Here is a 21,522-nt window from a genome sequence, read left to right on the forward strand (position 1 = left end):
GATTAATCCAGGTCAGTGGAGGATCCTCAGAGAAGGAAGGGGAGGACCATCCTCCACAGTGAATTTCATAAAAAATGTAAATTGTAAAGCATTTAAAATGTATTTTTTTAGATAAAACTACACTAAATATATTCACGTGACCAAATAATTGATTAATCTGATATATATGGGGCTTTGGTGACAAAACGGATGGCACTGTGGTAGACTACATCCAATTTGCTGAGTAGAGTGGTGGAGGCTATTTTGTAAATAACATCGCTGAAGTCAAGGATCGGTAGGATTGTCAGTTTTACGAGGGTATGTTTGGCAGCATGAGAGGCTTTGTTGCAAAATAGGAAGCCGATTTTAGATTTAATTTTGGATTGGAGATGCTTAATGTGAGTCTGGAAGGAGAGTTTACAGTCTAACCAGACACCTAGGTATTTGTAGTTGTCCACATATTCTAAGTCAGAACCGTCCAGAGCACTGATGCTAGACGGGCAAGCAGGTGTGGACAGCAAACGGTTGAAGAGCATGCATTTAGTTCTACAAGCATTTATGATCAGCGGGACACCTGTCGACAACTTCCTGTGAAATTGGAGGGAGCGCAATTCAAATAAATAAACATTTAGGTACATACAAGTGTCTTATATCGGTTAACCTGTTGCGACAAGCCATCCCGTATCCGGGATCTTAAGTATAGCCTCAAGCTCATTAGCATAACGCAACGTTAACTATTCATGAAAATCGCAAATGAAATGAAATAAATATATTGGCTCTCAAGCTTAGCCTTTTGTTAACAACACTGTCATCTCATATTTTCAAAATATGCTTTTCAACCTTGGCAAAACAAGCATTTGTGTAAGAGTATTGATAGCTAGCATAGCATTAAGCCTAGCATTCAACGGGCAACATTTTCACAAAAACAAGAAAAACATTCAAATAAAATAATTTACCTTTGAAGAACTTCTGATGTTTTCAATGAGGAGACTCTCAGTTAGATAGCAAATGTTCAGTTTTTCCAAAAATATTATTTGTGTAGGAGAAATCGCTCCATTTTGTTAATCACGTTTGGCTGAGAAAAACCCCGACAATTCAGTCATTAAAAGGCAAACTTTTTTCCAAATTAACTCCATAATATCGACATAAACATGGCAAACGTTGTTTAGAATCAATCCTCAAGGTGTTTTTCACATATCTATTCGATGATAAGTCACTCGTGGCAGTTTAGTTTCTCCTCTCTTCAAAATGGAAACATGCACGCACCTAGAGATTACGCAATAGTTTCGATGGAGGACACCGAGCGGACACCTGGTAAATGTAGTCTCTTATGGTCAATCTTCCAATGATATGCCTACAAATACGTCACAATGCTGCAGACACCTTGGGGAAACGACAGAAAGTGTAGGCCCATTCCTTGCGCATTCACAGCTATATAAGGAGACATTGGAACAAAGCGCCTCCAAAATCTGGGGCATTTCCTGTTTGAAATGTAATCTTGGTTTCGCCTGTAGCATCAGTTCTGTGGCACTCACAGATAATACCTTTGCAGATTTGGAAACATCAGAGTGTTTTCCTTCCAAAGCTGTCAATTATATGCATAGTCAAGCATCTTTTCGTGACAAAATATCTTGTTAAAAACAGGAACGTTTTTCAGTTACACATGTAAAACAAGTAAGTAAAACAAGTAAGTAAAACAAACATACAGTCAATAATACAGTATAAACAAGTCTAGTCTAGTTGTTTGGGCTAAATTATAGGTGGGCTATGTACAGCTGCAGTAATCTGTGAGCTGCTCTGATAGCTGGTGCTTAAAGCTAGTGAGTGTTTCCAGTTTCAGAGATTTTTGTAGTTCGTTCCAGTCATTGGCAGCAGAGAACTGGAAGGAGAGGCGGCCAAAGAAATAATTGGTTTTGGGGGTGACTAGAGAGATATACCTGCTGGAGCGTGTGCTACAGGTGGGAGATGCTATGGTGACCAGCGAGCTGAGATAAGGGGGGACTTTACCTAGCAGGGTCTTGTAGATGACATGGAGCCAGTGGGTTTGGCGACGAGTATGAAGCGAGGGCCAGCCAACGAGAGCGGACAGGTTGCAATGGTGGGTAGTATATGGGGCTTTGGTGACAAAACGGATTGCACTGTGATAGACTGCATCCAATTTGTTGAGTAGGGTATTGGAGGCTATTTTGTAAATGACATCGCCGAAGTTGAGGATTGCTAGGATGTTTTGGTCGAGCTCTCTCGGCCATGTTTTTTTCCAGACGACACCTATAGAAGTTACATCGCCTCCTGATGAATTTTATCGCTTATTAACGTTTACTAATACCTAAAGTTGCATTACAAAAGTATTTCGAAGTGTTTTGTGAAAGTTTATCGTCGACTTTTTGAATTTAAAAAAATGACGTTACGTTATGAAACGCTCTTTTTTTCGTTTATCATACAGTCTACATAGAACGATATCTAGGCTATATATGGACCGATTTAATCGAAAAAAAGACCCAATAGTGATTATGGGACATCTAGGAGTGCCAACAAAGAAGATGGTCAAAGGTAATGAATGTTTTATATTTTATTGTGCGGTTTGTGTAGCGCCGAATATGCTAATTATTTTCTTTACATCCCCTGCGGGTCTTTTGTGGTGTTACATGCTATCAGATAATAGCTTCTCATGCTTTCGCCGAAAAGCATTTTAAAAATCTGACTTGTTGCCTGGATTCACAACGAGTGTAGCTTTAATTCAATACCCTGCATGTGTATTTTAATGAAAGTTTGAGTTTTAACTAATACTATTAGCATTTAGCGTAGCGCATTTGCATTTCCAGAGCTCTAGATGGGACGCCTGCGTGCCAGGTAGGAGCAAGTGGTTAACACAGTGTCCAAAGAAGGGCCAGAAGTATACAGAATGGTGTCATCTGCGTAGAGGTGGATCAGAGACTCACCAGCAGCAGGAGCGACATCATTGATGTATACAGAGAAGAGAGTAAGTCCAAGAATTGAACCCTGTGGCACCCCATAGAGACTGCCAGAGGTCCGGACAGCAGACCCTCCGATTTGACACACTGAACTCTATCAGAGAAGTAGTTGGTGAACCAGGCGAGGCAATCATTAGAGAAACCAAGGGGATGACCGCAGCTGCTTTCCAATCTTTGGGAATCTCAGACGACACGAAAGAGAGGTTGAACAGGCTAGTAATAGGGGTGGCAACAATTTCGGCAGATAATTTTAGAAAGAAAGGGTCCAAATTGTCTAGCCCAGCTGATTTGTAGGGGTCCAGATTTTTCAGCTCTTTCAGAACATCAGCAGAATGGATTTGGGAGAAGGAGAAATGGGGAAGGCTTGGGCGAGTTGCTGTTGGGGGTGCAGTGCTGTTGACCGTGGTAGGAGTAGCCAGGTGGAAAGCATGGCCAGCCGTAGAAAAATGCTTATTGAAATTCTCAATTATGGTGGATTTATCAGTGGTGACAGTGTTTCCTATCTTCAGTGCAGTGGGCAGCTGGGAGGAGCTGTTCTTATTCTCCATGGACTTTACAGTGTCCCAGAACTTTTTTGAGTTAGTGTTGCAGGAAGCAAATTTCTGCTTGAAAAAGATAGCCTTGGCTTTTCTAACTGCCTGCGTATAATGGTTTCTAGCTTCCCTGAAGAGCTACATATCACAGGGGCTGTCCGATGCTAATGCAGAACGCCATAGGATGTTTTTGTGTTGGTTAAGGGCAGTCAGGTCTGGGGAGAACATTTTTTTTAATACCCAGGCATCCTCTACTGACGGGATGAAATCAATATCCTTCCAGGATATCCTGGCCAGGTCGATTAGAAAGGCCTGCTCGCTGAAGTGTTTCAGGGAGCATTTGACAGTGATGAGTGGAGGTCGCTTGATCGCTGAGATCTTGGTTGAAGACAGCAGAGGTGTATTTAGAGGGCAAGTTGGTTAGGATGATATCTATGAGGGTGCCCGTGTTTAAGGCTTTGGGGAGGTACCTGGTAGGTTCATTGATCATTTGTGTGAGATTTAGGGCATCAAGCTTAGATTGTAGGATGGCTGGGGAGTTAAAAGCATGTTCCAGTTTAGGTCGCCTAGCAGCACGAGCTCTGAAGATAAATGGGGGGGGGCAATCAGTTCACATATCGTGTCCAGAGCACAGCCTGGGGCAGAGGGTGGTCTATAGCAGGCGGCAACGGTGAGCCACTTGTTTTTAGAGAGGTGGATTTTTAAAAGTAGAAGTTCAAATTGTTTGGGTACAGACCTGGATAGTAGGACAGAACTCTGCAGGCTATATTTGCAGTAGATTGTAACACCGTCCCCTTTGGCAGTTCTATCTTGTCTAAAAATGTTGTAGTTTGGGATGAACATTTCAGAATTTTTGGTGGTCTTCCTAAGCCAGGATTCAGACACAGCTAGAACATCCGGGTTGGCAGAGTGTGCTAAAGCAGTGAATAGAACAAACTTAGGGAGGAGGCTTCTAATGTTAACATGCATGAAACCAAGGCTATTACAGTTACAGAAGTCGTCAAAAGAGAGCGCCTGGGGAGTAGGAGTGCAGCTGGGCCTGGATTCACCTCTACATCGCCAGAGGAACGGAGGAGGAGTAGGATAAGGGTACGGCTAAAAGCAATAAGAATTGGTCATCTAGAACGTTTGGAACAGATAGTAAAAGGAGGTTTCTGGGGGCGATAAAATAGCTTCAAGGTATAATGTACAGACAAAGGTATGGTAGGACGTGAATACAGTGGAGGTAAACCTAGGTATTGAGTGATGAAGAGAGAGATATTGTCTCTAGAAACATCATTGAAACCAGGAGATGTCATTGCATGTGTGGGTGGTGGAACTAATAGGTTGGATAAGGTATAGTGAGCAGGACTAGAGTCTCTACAGTGAAATAAGCCAATAAACACTAACCAGAACAGCAATGGACAAGGCATATTGACATTAAGGAGAGGCATGCTTAGTCGAGTGATCAAAAGGGTCCAGTGAGTAGAGAGGTTGGTTGGGGTCACGGCGATTTAGACAGTTAGCCGGGCCATCGGTAGCAAGCTAGCATAGGATGGAGGTCTGTTATTAGCCTCCTTGTGCGTTTCCGTCGTTAGGATTAGTGGGGTTCTGTGTGGTAGAGGGGATGAATCCAAATCACACACAAAAAAACAATAGATATAGTTATAGAGGCCCAAGAAAAAAATTAAATTAAATAAATGTTAAAAATGATTGTCCGATAGGTCTATTCAGATAGCAGCCGATAAGACAGCTAACGGTTAGCGGATCGCAGATTGGCGTTCAGGTAACGTCGCGACGAGGAGCCAGCCGGATAACTCCTTTGGGTAGATAACGTCGGTAGTCCAGTTGTGAAGGCCCGGTGGGGCTCTGCGTTGGCAGTAAAACGGGTCCGAATAGGTGATTGTAGCCCAGGAGTGATTGATGGAACTCTTCAGCTGGCTAGCTCCGGAATAATTGATGTTTGCTCCGGAATCGACGAAAGCCGATAGTCACACGAAAGCCGATAGCTAGCTAGCTGCGAGATCCAGGTATGAATGTCCAGAGTTAGCGGTTGAAATCCAGGGACATGGAGAGAAAAATAGGTCTGAGCCGCGCCGTACAAAACTGGCGATACATTTTCGAGCTAAAGGATAGCTGATGACCACAAACTGTGGTTAGCTGTATACTAATGATTAGCCAGTAAAGAAGCTACCTAGCTTCTGATTAGCTTCTGGTTAGTTTCTGGATTAGCTTCTGGCTAGCTTCTTCTTTTTTTAAATAAATATAAATTGTTGAGGCGGGTTGCAGGAGAGCGTTTTGAAGATGAGTTTATGGAAAATAAAAATATATATATAAAAAGGTATGCGAAAAAAGTTGTAAATATATATATATACGGGACACGACAAGACGAGGACAAAAGACGTCTGAACTGCTATGCCATCTTGGAACAGAATCCTGTTAGCTAGCTAATAATAGCTGGCTGGCTCGCTCGCTAGCTAATGCTATGTGTATGCTCTCCACTTTCTGGAGGACCGAGTTTTGAAATCAGTGGAATTCGAGTATGATAGCCAAGGAGATGGAGAAAACACCAGTCTGGATTACATGTCAAACTAAGGGTAACCATGCATGGCATCAGACAGGAGACACGTCCAACCATGATGCATACTGGTAAGATAGTCTAGCTAGTTACATTTTCAGATATTACACATTTCTAATTTTAACAGAAAGTGGTTTCATTTCAAGTGTACTGTTAGCTAGCTAACGTTAGCTGGCTGGGTAGCTAGCTAACGTTGTGTATGATCTTATTCTTCGTATCTCAGACACATTTGCTTGACTAGTTATAGCCATAGAACCTGGTTGGTTAGCTACCTGAAGATGCATGCAGGGTAGTAACATCATGAGTTGTGATTATGGTCCATTGTTTAGCTAGCTAGCTACATGTCTTAACAGGTTAAGACTCTAGGGGCAGTATTTCATTTTTGGATAAAAAGACGTGCCCGTTTTAAGCACAATATTTTGTCACGAAAAGATGCTCGACTATGCTTGGAATTGATAGTTTTGGAAAGAAGACACTCTGACGTTTCCAGAACTGCAAAGATTTTCACTGTGAGTGCCATAGAACAAAATCTACAGGCAAAACCAAGATGTTTGAGTGACCAGGAAATCAACAGGATTTCTGGAGGCACGTTTTCCATGATCTCCTTATATGGCTGTGAATGCGACAGGAATGAACGGACACTTCCTATCGTTTCCCCCAGGTGTCTGCAGCATTGTGACGTATTTGTAGGCATATATCATTGGAAGATTGACCATAAGAGCCTACAATTACCAAGTGTCCCGCACGGTGTCTGCGTGAAAATTGGTGCGCAAAAGTCAGGTACCAGTATTTTTCCATCCGAATCAGAGAAGAATGCACGCTTCCAGGGAAGGGATTTCAATGAAGAGATATATGACAAAACACCTTGAGGATTGATTCAAACAACGTTTTCCATGTTTCAGTCGATATTATGGAGTTAATTCGGAAAGAAGTTTGACGTTTAGGTGACTGAATTTTCGGTTAGTTTCGGTAGCCAAATGCATAGTAACAAAACGGAACGTTGTGTCCTACACAAGCATCTTTCAGGAAAAACTGGACATCTGCTATGTAACTGAGAGTCTCCTCATTGAAACATCTGAAGTTCTTCAAAGGTAAATTATTTTATTTACCCTATTTATTCCCTTTGCTGGTTTTTGTGAATGTTGCGTGCTAAATGCTAACGCTAAATGCTAAGCTAGCTATCACCACTCTTACACAAATTATTGATTTTCTCTGGTTCTAAAGCATATTTTGAAAATCTGAGACGACAGGATTGTTAAGAAAAGGATAAGCTTGAGGACAGGCATATTTGTTTCATTTAATTTGCAATTTTCAGAAATCGCTAATTTTGCGTTATGGTAATGAGCTTGAGGCTGTAGTCACGATCCCGGATCCGGGATGGGGCGGACTAAGAGGTTAACAAAAGACTCCACTCTAATTTTGACATAGTATTTTCAGTTGGTGTACTGTTATCTAGCTAGCTCACTAACTAACGTTACGTTATGCGTTGGAATTCATTGTTCACCTTGCTAGCTATCTAGCTACATTTCTTAATAAAATACTCTCATCCTAGTGTGCCAGAGCGCAGAATAACTGATACATATTTGAACACTCAGCACCTGTTGAATATGTCGGACGTCAGTAAACGATGTCAGTAAATGTCGGCAACAAAGCGTAATTCAATTGTTGCCAGCCACATAGTTACAGTCACCAACACTCTGCATAACATGAAAACTGCCTAACCAGCTCTGCTAGGGGGAGTAAAATGGTCAGAGTGGGGTGTTCTCTCATTATGTGTCTAGAAGTAGCTAGTCATTATTAGCCAGTTATCTTGGGTGTTTGACTGTCGTTGTGAAGTCAGAGCTTTTGGAACAACCCTACTTATTGGCCAGAGCGTCCAGTGTGCGCTCTGAACACAAAAAGCTCTGACAGCACAGTTGCAGTCACCAACACTCTGGATAACATACCAGCCTAACCAGTTCTGCTGGGTGAGTAATCTTCAGTTAGCTGTTCTCTCTCCTAGATGTCTGGAAGTAGCTGGCAAGGTAGTACCGAATGCATGGATCAACCCTTAAAGAGATGGGTGGGGCTAAGCTTAAGAGCGTGCCAACAATGCTGAATGGGTGTAGACAAAGAAGGGCTCTCCAATAGTAGTACCAAAACATTGAAAGACAGTTTTCTCAAGTGAGTTTACAAGTTGATCAACATTCAAAGCAGAATTACTTTCTCATTGTTTCCTCAAATGCAGTGTATGATAGACAATTTTGTAGCTCTGAATTATCCAATGTATAAAAAAAACAGAAATTCAAATGATGCTACATAAGACCAAATGCAGCTGGTGAGTCAAATATGGTGACAACAATGTAGGCTGTGTGTAGCGGTTATGATATGGTTTGGCTTGGAAAGGTTTTTTCACCTGGTCACAGACAGCTGATGTGTTATGCATTGAAGTCCACAAATGAAGGGAAAAGGTGAGAGGAGGAGAAAGCCTATTTTAACCTTTATTTAACTAGAACAAATTCTTATTTACATTGACGGCCTACCCAAAGGCAAAAGGCCTCCTGCGAGGACTTGGGCTGGCATTAAAAATTGAAATATAGAACAAAACCCACATCACGACAAGAAAGACACCAAAACACTACACGAAGAGAGACCTACGACAACATCATAGCATGGCAGCGACACATGACAACACAGTATGGTAGCAACACCACATGGCAGCTGCACAACATGGTAACAGCACAAAACATGGTACAGACATGATTTGGCACAGACAACAGCACAAAGGCACAGATGCAAGAAGGAATACAATGAGGCTGCTATGAAAGTGAACTGTGTTTACGCTTGATCAAGGGTGTATTCATTCTGGCGATTCTGTTGAAAAATGTTTTTTTTACCTGAATTTGTCCTATAGAAACTCTCATTTGCAATTGTTGGACTCATGATTACACCCTAGATCATGTAGATGAAGGCAAGAGTGTGCAAGGCGGTATTGAATGTGTCACTGTCTCTTGACCTTTGTGCACCTACATTGTAAACTTTCATTCATAGGCTAGTTTATAGCAACTTCATGATGGGTCTTAAACAGCACCAACCGCCACTGATCCAGATATAGTTCCATGTATGTTTGGCGCAGAAGTGTGAAATGAAACTCTGCCCACAGGTGAAGCCCATCCATGACCATATGGTACAAGGACTGGGTACCTTGGCACCATCCTCAGTCTGGTCGCACCAACACACTGGAGAGATGGCGGTGACAAGCAGACCTCGCCCCATGCATGTCTAAACACCTGTGCTAGCCTTCTGTTCTCTGCTCAGCCTCGCCTCGTTCAACACTTGCTGCCATGTTGTGTATCTGAGAAATGGTCCTGGGGCCTCATTTATCACCTTGCGTACATTTCATACTAAATGCTGGCATACATGGAGATTCTAGGACGAATCAGATTAATTGATAAATCAGATCCATATTATATCGGTGAGGTCATGAATGACCTCCGTTCACCTTTTATGCCCTAATTATCTGTATGATGTTGGAACTAGGCCATAATATTTCCTAAAAGAAAGCGCAGTTGCAATGTTCATCACATTTCTGTAGAGGTGTAGGCAGAATGTTGCATTGGCTTTTCCAAACAGAAAATGCATGCCACCTAGCGAGTGACAAACAGTAGCCAAGCATTCTGCAAGATTGATTGTCCTTTCAAACCATTTAGAAGTAAATACTACAGCCCACAAATCTATGCAAAAGACGAATTGCTATTCAATATTTTGTTTATTTATTCATGATTGTGTTTCTATCGCCTGCCTTGGTTAAGGCTCTGAAATTAAACAGGCTAGGCTATGATGTCTTACTCCTAATATCTCACAGCAATACTGTAGCCTATCCATACTGTCACATACTGTCAAGGATACCAGTCTATTTACTTTCGAGCATGCTTGGCTATTGAATGTGCAATTGATAAATGGTCGTCTACTATTTGTTGTGCTCCGGGAATAATTTAAACCAGTTATGTCAGAAAAGAAGAGACGTGCTGCAATATCTTTATGACTTAGGCTTATATAATAAAAGTAAAATAAACATAGTACACGACATGCTGCTATGCGATCTCCTTACCAACAGAAAAAGCATATATTTTATCATTACATGCTGACCACACAACTTCAATCATTTCATCCAAACTGCTCGCACATGTCAACTAGCATCTGCGCAGCCAGGCGCTAAAATTGAACTTGGTTCAATTTTTTTAGGCTTGACACGCTGCAAGTCCCGCCTCTACCATCTCCTCATTGGCAATACAGTTGATCAACCTTCCAGAAGTTGTGCTCACAGTTTGAGATTTGCATGAAGATAAGCACACCTTCCCCCCCGTCAAGTTCAAAATGGATATGTATCAACCATTGTGGGAAAATTGGCGCATGCAAAGTTTAGAGTCTTTTTGTGCACACACACCTTAGATAAATGAGGCCCCTTGTCTTTTCAGGAGCAGTCTGTTCAATTTTCTGTTCAAAGGGGCCAGGGTGACACTGAGTAGGATATCTAGATTTAAGGAGTGACAAACCAATGTGCCACCTACATATTGTGTATCTTCTGTTTGCACTAAGAGACAACCTCCCACATCACGGACATAGGGCCACATTGGAACAAACAAATAAACCAATATTGTGTGCAAAGTGCTGTAGACATGGCCTACCTTGTTGTCATGTGTTCTGTTTAACTTCCCTTCTTACCATGCATAAGCATGTCTAAACATGTCGATAAAGGGAGAGAAAGACGTACAAGCCAGGTTGATACTGTGTGTGGGAAGATCTCGTTGAATGAAGGCTGTGTGTTTACTTGCGTGTGTGTGTGTCCGTGTGTGCTTCCCCTACTTACTTTGTTTTGTTTCGTTTCTACTTAAATTACCCTGATGTACGGGGATCGATCACATTGACCTGGCCCTCTCCACAGTTGCACAGCATTTCCAATCAGTTGAATAAATATTCGTCATCCAACACATTACTCTTTCTTAACATTTATGATATTTACTATAAACAAACACATCCAGCATCTGCAGGAAAAACTCCAAACAATACAACAACATCAATTCCCTTTTTCTGTCATATACACTTAATTCGGAAAATATTCAGATCCCTCAACTTTTTCCACATTTTGTTGCTGCGTTACAGCCTTATTCAAAAATATATTAAATACCCAATAATGACAAAGCAAATAAACCAATATTGTGTGCAATGTCTACATGACCTACATTGTTGTCATGTGTTCTGTTTAGCTTCCCTTCTCACCATGCATAAACATGTCAATAAAGGAAAAGAAAGACATACAAGCCAGGTTTGATAATGTATGTGGGAAGATGTCATTGAATAAAGGCTGTGTGTGTGTGTGTGTGTGTGTGTGTGTGTGTGTGTGTGTGTGTGTGTGTGTGTGTGTGTGTGTGTGTGTGTGTGTGTGTGTGTGTGTGTGTGTGTGTGTGTGTGTGTGTGTGTGTGTGTGTGTGTGTGTGTGTGTGTGTGTGTGTGTGTGTGTGTGTGTGTGTGCATATGTCTGTGTGCATATGTCTGTGTGCATGTGTGAGCTTGTGGCTCAGAAAGCAGTTCCCAGCTTGAATCATGCCTCTATTCAATCACGCAACCACTGTAGTGCAGTGACCACCAGTCCTATGCTAAAGTTGGTGTGCTGAATTGATAATACATGTGAATAAGTAACATGGGATGTTCACTTGTTTCGTTATTTATCCTGTTTCGTTTTTACTTAAATTACCCTGATGTGTGATGATAGATCACATCACATTTCTCAACATGTATGACATTTACAGTAAACAACCACATTCAGCATCTGCAGAAAAACTCCAAACAATACAACAACAACTCCCTTTTTTTGGTCTTATACAAGTATTCAGACCGCTTGACTTTTTCCACATTTACTCTAAAAGTAATTTTTTATTTGATCAATACCCAATAGTGACTAAGCAAAAACTGTTTAAAAAAGTGTTCACATTATATATAAACTCAGCAAAAAAAGAAAAGTCCTCTCACTGTCAACTGCGTTTATTTTCAGCCAACTTAACATGTGTAAATATTTGTATACAAACATAACAAGATTCAACAACTGAGACATAAACTGACCAAGTTCCACAGACATGTGGAACAGACATGAAATTGAATAATGTGTCCCTGAACAAAGGGGGGTCAAAATCAAAAGTGACAGTTGGTGTCTGGTGTGGCCTCCAGCTGCATTAAGTACTGCAGTGCATCTCCTCCTCATGGACTGCACCAGATTTGCCAGTTCTTGCTGTGAGATGTTACACCACACTTCCACCAAGGCACCTGCAAGTTCCCGGACAGTTCCCGGAATGGCCTTAGCCCTCACCCTCAGATCCAACAGGTCCCAGACGTGCTCAATGGGATTAAGATCCGGGCTCTTCGCTGGCCATGGCTAACATTGACATTCCTGTCTTGCAGGAAATCACACACAGAAAGAGCAGTATGGCTGGTGGCATTGTCATGCTGGAGGGTCATGTCAGGATAAGCTTGCAGGAAGGGTACCACATGAGGGAGAAGAATGTCTTCCCTGTAACGCTCAGCATTGAGATTGCCTGCAATGACAACAAGCTCAGTCCGATGATGCTGTGACACACCGCCACAGACCATGACGCACCCTCCACCTCCAAATCGATCCCTCTCCAGTGTACAGGCCTCGGTGTAACGCACATTCATTCGACGATAAACCCAAATCCCACCATCACCCCTGGTGAGACAAAAACTTGTCAGTGAAGAGCACTTTTTGCCAGTCCTGTCTGGTCCAGCGACGGTGGGTCTGTGCCCATAGGTGTTGCCGGTGATGTCTGGTGAGGACCTGCCTTACTACAACAGGCCTACAAGCCCTCAATCCAGCCTCTCTCAGCCTATTGCGGACAGTCTGAGCACTGATGGAGGGATTGTCTGATCCTGGTTTAACTTGGGCAGTTATTGCCATGCTATACCTGTCCCGCAGGTGTGATGTTCGGATGTACTGATCCTGTGCAAGAGTTGTTACACATGGTCTGCCACTGCAAGGACGATCAGCTGTCCGTCCTGTCTCCCTGTCGCGCTGTCTTAGGCGTCTCACAGTATGGACATTGTAATTTATTGCCCTGGCCACATCTGCAGTCCTCATGCCTCCTTTCAGCATGCCTAAGGCACGTTCACCCAGATGAGCAGGGACCCTGGGCATCTTTCTTTTTCGGTTTCCAGAGTCAGTAGAAAGGCCTCTTTAGTGTCCTAAGTTTTCAGAACTGTGACCTGTCTTAACGACCGTTCCACAGGTACATGTTCATTAATTGTTTATGGTTCATTGAACAAGCATGGGAAACCTTTTAAACACACTGAAAATCTGTGAAGTTATTTGGATTTTTATGAATTATCTTTGAAAGACAGGGTCCTGAAAAAGGGATGTTTCTTTTTTGGCAGCGATTACAGCCTCAAGTCTTCTTGGTTATGACGCTACAAGCTTTGCACACCAGTATTTGGGTAGTTTCTCCCATTCTTCTCTGCAGATCCTCTCAAGCTCTGTCAGGTTGGATGGGGAGATTCGCTGCGCAGCTATTTTTAGGTCTCTCCAGAGATGTTCATTCAGGTTCAAGTCCAAGCTCTAGCTGGGCCACTCAAGGACATTCAGATACTTGTCCCGAAACCATTCCTGCGTTCTCTTGGCTGTGTGCTTAGGGTCGTTGTCCTGTTGGAAGGTGAACCTTCGCCCCCAGTCTGAGGTCTTGAGGGCTCTGGAACAGGTTTTCATCAAGGATCTCTCTGTACTTTGCTCCATACATCTTTCCCTCAATCCTGAATAGTCTCTGAAAAACATCTCCACAGCATGATGCTGTCACCACCATGCTTCACCGTAGGGGTGGTGCCAGGTTTCCTCTAGACGTGATGCTTGGCATTCAGGCCAAAGAGTTCACTCTTGGTTTCATCAGTCCAGTGTATTTTGTTTCTCCTGGTATGAAAGTCCTTTAGGTGCCGTTTGGCAAACTCCTAGCGGGCTGTCATGTGCCTTTTACTGAGGAGTTGCTTCTGTTTGGCCACTCTACCATAAAGGCCTGATTGATGGAGTGCTGCAAAGATAGTTGTCCTTCTGGAAGGTTATTCCGTCTCCACAGAGGAACTCTGGAGCTCTGTCAGAGTGACCATCGGGTTCTTGGTCACCTCCCTGATCAAGGTCCATCTCCCCGATTGCTCAGTTTGGACAGGCTGCCAGCTCTAGGAAGACTCTTGGTGGTTTCAAACGTATTCTATTTAAGAATGATGGCGGAAGCTGTGTTCTTGGGGTACTTCAATGCTGCATAAATGTTTTGGTTCCCTTCCCCAGATCTGTGTCTCGACACAATCCTGTCTCGGACTCGATGGACAATTCCTTCGACCTCATGGCTTGGTTTTTGCTCTGACATGCACTGTGAACTACGAGACCTTAAATAGACAGGTGTGTGCCTTTCCAAATCATGTCCAATCAATTGAATTTACCACATGTGGACTCCAACAATGTAAATAAGGAATTTCTGTTTGAATTTGTAATAAAAAAAATTGAAAAATGTGTTTTCACTTTGTCATTATGGGCTATTGTGTGTAGAATAAGGCTGTAACGTAACAAAATGTGGAAAAATTCAAGGGGTCTGAAAACTTTCCCAAATCACTATATTTATTGAAAGGAGAATCAAGCTCATCACTGTGCACCTTCACCACTCTGTGAAGTTAATCATATAACTTATTTAATTTGTAACCTTATTTCATTAGGGGCGGCAGGGTAGCGGTAGTTAGAGCGTTGGACTTGTAACCGGAAGGTTGCAAGTTCTAACCCCCGAGCTGACAAGGTACAAATCTGTCGTTCTGCCCCTGAACAGGCAGTTAACCCACTGTTCCTGTTCTTAACTGACTTGCCTGGTTAAATAATAGGTAAAAATTCAAACAAAACAAAAACTAATAAACTGCATGTTTTCACATGATGTCGGCGTATTTTTTATGTTCATGTACTTTATTCGCATAAAAAGGTTGGATGGAAACCTAGTGAATGTCAAGCAATTTTGAGGAAGCTGGAATTATATTTTGTGCCTGCCTACAGGAGACTTTTGAAGTAGCCTAATCGGACTAAAACGTTGTGACGGGTTGTGTTTATGCCACATATAAAAGGTAATACATTTTAAAAGTTAAATTACAAATATTTTGGCTATAATGAGGTGTTAGGTTCTAGGTGTGTGAGGAAACAGCCACTTGACTAGGAGAGGGGCCTGCTGTGAGCATATGTGGCCACATTATTAATGGATGACTTGCGAGAATGCAACAGGCACTGCATCTCAGTATCGGCCAGACTGGCCTGCTACTGTGCCTTTCTAGACCTTATAAACTGTAGAGAGTAGACCCACAACTGATCCAAATGGAATTAAACATTCAAATCACACGGCTTTTGCGCCATTATTCAAATGGTATTTTCACTGCAGCCTAGAGTAGAATTTTGTATGCACCAGGCCTCTCCGCTGCCTATCAGCTATTCCTGTTTGTTCTTGTGGATTCATGTTGAGAATTGATGCAGCTTTGAATGCTTTTATGTGTGGTGTAATTGCTAGTTAGCCTATTGCAGATCTAGACAAACGATCCACCTACCACTATTTTCACTATGAATGATGAATAAAGGGCAGGATAGACAGTTTGACTGGTAGACTATATTGACCTGTGGTATAGTCAAAGTTAGCGCACTGAAAACCAGTGCATAAGGGAAGTACCAAAACATGGTGATTGCATGCACATGCAAGCAGATGTTGAAATGTGGCTAGGGTGGAAGAAATGATACAGTAAAACCTGCAAAAGAGCGAATGTAAATCAGGGAAAAAAAACATACTACCCTCACCTGTGCCCAATAAAAAACACACAACCCTCCCCAAAGCAGAAATAAAAGTTAGACCACCCTCCCCTATTTTGTTCCTAAAGAGGATTGATGATCAGGCACTGCAAAGAAGGGCTGCCTCACAAATGTAGCATGTCAGTTGCAAAAGACAGTTTGAAGAGACTGTTCAAATTATAGCTCCTGCGTTGCAAAATTGTGCCATGTCTATGTGTCATTCTGCATGCGACAATCCCATCGGCAAATAAATCTAAATGTCAATCATGTTGTTCTGTTATCTCACAACCAAGCCGAAACCAGAGGCAAAGTATTCTCAAACATTGTTTTGTATTTTAGCTAAATGAAGAATCTTGATTCTAGAAGATCAGGAACTTCTTTCTCGGCAGCTCTGTCAGTAAAGGAGATGTCCGTTATACACTCAGGGCAGCCACACAGGTATCTGGGGCTTAAGCACATCAATCACACAGATACAGACACAGACAAAAACACAGACCAACAACACACACAAATACACGCACACACACACATCGGCTGCATCCGTCAGTTTGTGTCATTTAATGCGACCTCGTAAAATGTGGTGTTTTCATTGATGTGTGTAGATACAGTACCTGAGTGTGCATGCATGTACTTGAGAGGAATATAAATATAACTATGAGTCTTTATATGTATATAACCCCTTTCTCCTGCTCTTTTCGGAGGCATGGCTGGACAGTGTGACGGTCTGAAGAGCTACCTTTGAAAGAATGCAGTGTGTAGACATCAGTAGGCAAGCACGCCCTATACATACATTAGCTCACTTATCCCCAGCGATCTTGCACCGTCATGCCTTTCACAGAGAAAATGCAAATTCATCACTGCCACTCAGTGGCTGCATCCCAATACTCTAAAATGGCATCCTTGTGTCCGAACCTGAGAATAATTAATAGGAGACTGTCATAGATCTTCCCATGGGCACGCTTACACCTGTCCAGTACTTCTAGATAGATGCAGATAACGAAAACAAGACAAGGAAAGGGTCACTTTAGAATATGCTGGGAGGATGCTACTATGTAACATCAATGTTCTCGATTCCTGGTTTCATGATCCCAGAGTCATTCAAGGTACAAGGGGCAACAGCTCAAAATATGCCTTGTCATCTGAAGGTTTTCTTCCAGGCAGGCATCCTATTTCTATCAGGATACAGCAGTATCATAGTCAGCACCATACTGCAGCATGAAAGAGCTACACAGAGGAAGATGACCCTATCATACCAAGTAAAAAGCTACAGATTTGTAATGTCTCCTCATGCTTTTCATTTGCCAGAACAGGGTGAAAAACGCAGAGAACGGAGCCGTTGTGTGGACCAGCAGCTCCCCCAGCTGTAACACTGAGAATGAGGCAGTAAGGAAGAGAAAGGCATTGTGTCTGTGTTTGAGTGAGTTACAGAAAGAGAAAGGAGGCAAGAGAAAAAGGGAGACCGAAATGTGTGAGGGAGGGAGAAAAAAGGAGCGGAAATGGTGTCGAGAAGCAGAAGCCAGAGGGACAGAGAGAGAAGCTATGAGCGAGACAGAAAGAGTGGAAACAGTGGAGTGAGGCAGAGTGAGAAAGAGTTTAGACCCTGCAAGGCAGAGAATCACCATGGCAACCACTGAACCATGAAGGCTGCTCTCATCTTTAAAAAAGGAAATAGTCTAAATAAGAAGTAAGCATATGATTCAAAGCATATTGTTAACACTTCATTTTAAGCTGTCTTTATTACCGTGCCTAGTTACACTGTATTAACAACATGAAGCTGGTGGTAAGTGCAGTCTGAAATTACAAAGGTGTAAAAAATGAATGCTTGTTATCGTGCTTTTTACAAATGTAACATTTTCAGACAGTATCCGAACCGAACACACCATTTTTCAGCCTGCACAAACCACATTCTAATTGTTAGCCTACTGCAAACCAACCACCTCATTGAAACAACTCTGCTATGAAGGGCTCTGGATTCCAGGACCAGGTCCAGCTTTCGTTTGAAATGCATGAAAGCTTTGAGCACTAAACAGGGGGGTGGGGCGGGGGCTACATAACAAAACAGTTACATAATTTAACGGTACACTTGAGCTGAATGCAACAGTAGATAAGGACGTCAGGGCTTGACAATGGGTGAAATCAAACCATTTTTAACACTTTAATAAACAGTTATGGCTAAAATTGTGAGATAGCTTCCAAAATTGTGAGCCTATTAAAGCAAAAAAATCCACAGGTTGTGGGCGACCTTAAGCCGCCCCACTTCTTGAATAGTGTTTTCACTTTGGACGAAAACTAGGGGTTTGAGCCCTCAGCCGTCTTGGGCTGACCTTCTGGGCTAGCTAATCGTGCTTTCTCGAATGACCCTGCTGCCCCAGAGAAGAAAGTGAAAGTCACTTGCAACCTAACGTTACAGCCACGAGAAACAAACAGAGCAGAAGAAGCCAACAAGCATCATTCTCAGTTCTTGGATTAGAATCAACTCGACCCCAAAGAAAAAGCAACAAGAAAAAGACTACTCATAAACCGGATAAACATTGGAATTAGTTTTGAAAGGTGGAAGAGTGATGCAGAAATGGCCACAATTCTCATGGACTGGTAACATACGGTAAGTGTTGGGTTGCGTTTTTGCCTGCTAGCCTCATTAGCTGCTAACCTTAATGTGTTCAATGTTCAAGCTAGCTAACAAGGATACTTCGCTAGCTAGCGTTCTGTATTCTGACTATGTTGCACTCAAAGTGTTGCACTAACAATAGCATCATGTAGCTACACTGCATAAACCCCACAAGATACCCAATGCCTTTATTTCAACTCGCTAACATTAGCTAGCTAAAGCTAGATATGCAGATTGTTTACATTATAGCTAATGTAAACTCACCCCATTCCATACAAATGTGTGTAACCGCAACCGCGACATTCAAATGAGGCTACAAAGAAAGCTAATGGGACTGTACCGACTGTGTTGATGTCAAAATTGAGGGTGTGAACTAGGTTTCTATTCAAGCATTGATTGACATGTTAATGGCTCTATAGTATTGGAGAAAAGTTGTAAAAACTGACCCTCCGTTACATCTTGACGTGTCATGTCGTAACGTACAGCATGCATAAAGCTACTCTCTCCGCTAGGTGTAGCACTTCTCTCATAGTTTAAAAACAAGAAATGGACAGTGACAGGCGTAAGGGGGGGATATCCAGTCATTTCTTTCATCATTGCATGCGACCATCATTCTCAAAGCCGCTGTTTACTTCTAAGATCACTTTAGCACCACCCTAAAAACCAGATTCAAATTCGACACAAACCTTCAAATAGGTATGTAATGACACATTATATAAACTCTTTATAGTGTTTTATTTACATTTTAGAGGCGATAAGGTGATAAGTTGGACAGATCGAGTGAAAAAAGCCATTTTCCCACACAACATCTGCCCTTCTCACTATCACACATTCGTTTCGCTTCCCCACCTGCCATTTTTAAAAAGACCCAATGGGGCTCATTGCCTGCTTGAATTATGCAAAAACGGGCAGTGTTTAGGTCATGTAATTGATTTTGTTGGAAAGGGGAGAAATTGTGCTTTACAATGGTATTGACATTACAGTTGATCTGGAAGTATTACATTTTTGGGGCGCTAAAATAAGGTCAATTGTACAGACCAAGGCGATGTACGAGTTTACGTGAGTTTACGTTGGTGTGTTTCGTTTGTAGATGATAATGCCAGCTACGCAGCTAGGTGGTAGACAACATTTTCGGCCCAGGACCACCCCAAAACATGTATCTAGCTATAAAATTCACAAAGCACATACAGAATAGAATTTCATGCCTTGACTGCTAACATTAGCTAGCAAGCTACCTAAAGCTGGTAAATAGCTAGCTAGCTGGACTCAATCTTCTTATAATCCCTGATCCTTGTTCTCAGAGTATCCGTACCAAAGGGTGTTATGTGAGACACACCCAGGATTTTAACGTTAGCTAGCTTGTATCCTACCTACTTCCGGCGCCGACAGAGATGGCCGCCTTGCTTCACGTTCCTAGGAAACTATGCATTCTTTTGTTTTTTTATGTGTTTTTCCTTACATTAGTACCCCAGGTCATCTTAGGTTTCATTACATACAGTCGAGAAGAACTACTGAATATAAGATCAGCGTCAACTCACCATCAGTACGACCAAGAATATGATTTTCGCGACGCGGATTCTGTGTTCTGCCTTTCAAACAGGACAATGGAATGGATCCCATGCAGCGACCCAAAAAAATGACTCCGAAAAAGAGGGAAACGAGGCAGTCTTCTGGTCAGACTCCGGAGACGGGCACATCGTGCACCACTCCCTAGCATTCTTCTCGCCAATGTCCAGTCTCTTGACAACAAGGTTGATGAAATCCGAGCAAGGGTAGCATTCCAGAGGGACATCAGAGACTGTAACGTTCTTTGCTTCACGGAAACATGGCTCACTGGAGAGACGCTATCAGAGCAGGTGCAGCCAGTGGGTTTCTCAGCGCATAGCGCCGACAGAAACAAACATCTTTCTGGTAAGAAGAGGGGCGGGGGCGTATGCCTTATGGCTAACGAGACATGGTGTGATGAAAGAAACATACAGGAACTCAAATTCTTCTGTTCACCTGATTTAGAATTCCTCACAATCAAATGTCGACCACATTATCTACCAAGCGAATTCTGTTTGATTATAATCACAGCCGTATATATCCCCCCTCAAGCAGACACATTGATGGCTCTGGACGAACTTTTTTTGACTCTTTGCAAACTAGAATCCATTTATCCGGAGGCTGCATTCATTGTAGCTGGGGATTTTAACAATCTGAAAACAAAACTCCCTAAATTTTATCAGCATATCGATTGCGCAACCAGGGGTGGAAAAACCTTGGATCATTGTTACTCTAACTTCCACGACGCATATAAGGCCCTGCCCCGCCCTCCTTTCGGAAAAGCTGACCACGACTCCATTTTGTTGATCCCTGCCTACAGACAGAAACTAAAAAAAGAAGCTCCCACGCTGAGGTCTGTCCAACGCTGGTCCGACCAAGCTGACTCCACACTCCAAGACTGCTTCCATCACGTGGACTGGGATATGTTTCGTATTGCGTCAGATAACAATATTGACAAATACGCTGATTCGGTGTGCGAGTTCATTAGAACGTGCATTGAAGATGTCGTTCCCATAGCAACGATTAAAACATTCCCTAACCAGAAACCGTGGATTGATGGCAGCATTCGCGTGAAACTGAAAGCGCAAACCACTGCTTTTAATCAGGGCAAGGTGACTGGTAACATGACCGAATACAAACAGTGCAGCTATTCCCTCCACAAGGCTATCAAACAAGCTAAGCGTCAGTACAGAGACAAAGTAGAATCTCAATTCAACGGCTCAGACACAAGAGGCATGTGGCAGGGTCTACAGTCAATCACGGACTACAAGAAGAAAACCAGCCCAGTCACGGACCAGGATGTCTTGCTCCCAGGCAGACTAAATAACTTTTTTGCCCGCTTTGAGGACAATACAGTGCCACTTACACGGCCTGCAACGAAAACATGCGGATTCTCCTTCACTGCAGCCGAGGTGAGTAAGACATTTAAACGTGTTAACCCTCGCAAGGCTGCAGGCCCAGACGGCATCCCCAGCCGCTCCCTCAGA

Source organism: Oncorhynchus gorbuscha, linkage group LG01 (genome assembly GCF_021184085.1).
Source record: "Oncorhynchus gorbuscha isolate QuinsamMale2020 ecotype Even-year linkage group LG01, OgorEven_v1.0, whole genome shotgun sequence".
NCBI classification, from domain to species: domain Eukaryota; kingdom Metazoa; phylum Chordata; class Actinopteri; order Salmoniformes; family Salmonidae; genus Oncorhynchus; species Oncorhynchus gorbuscha.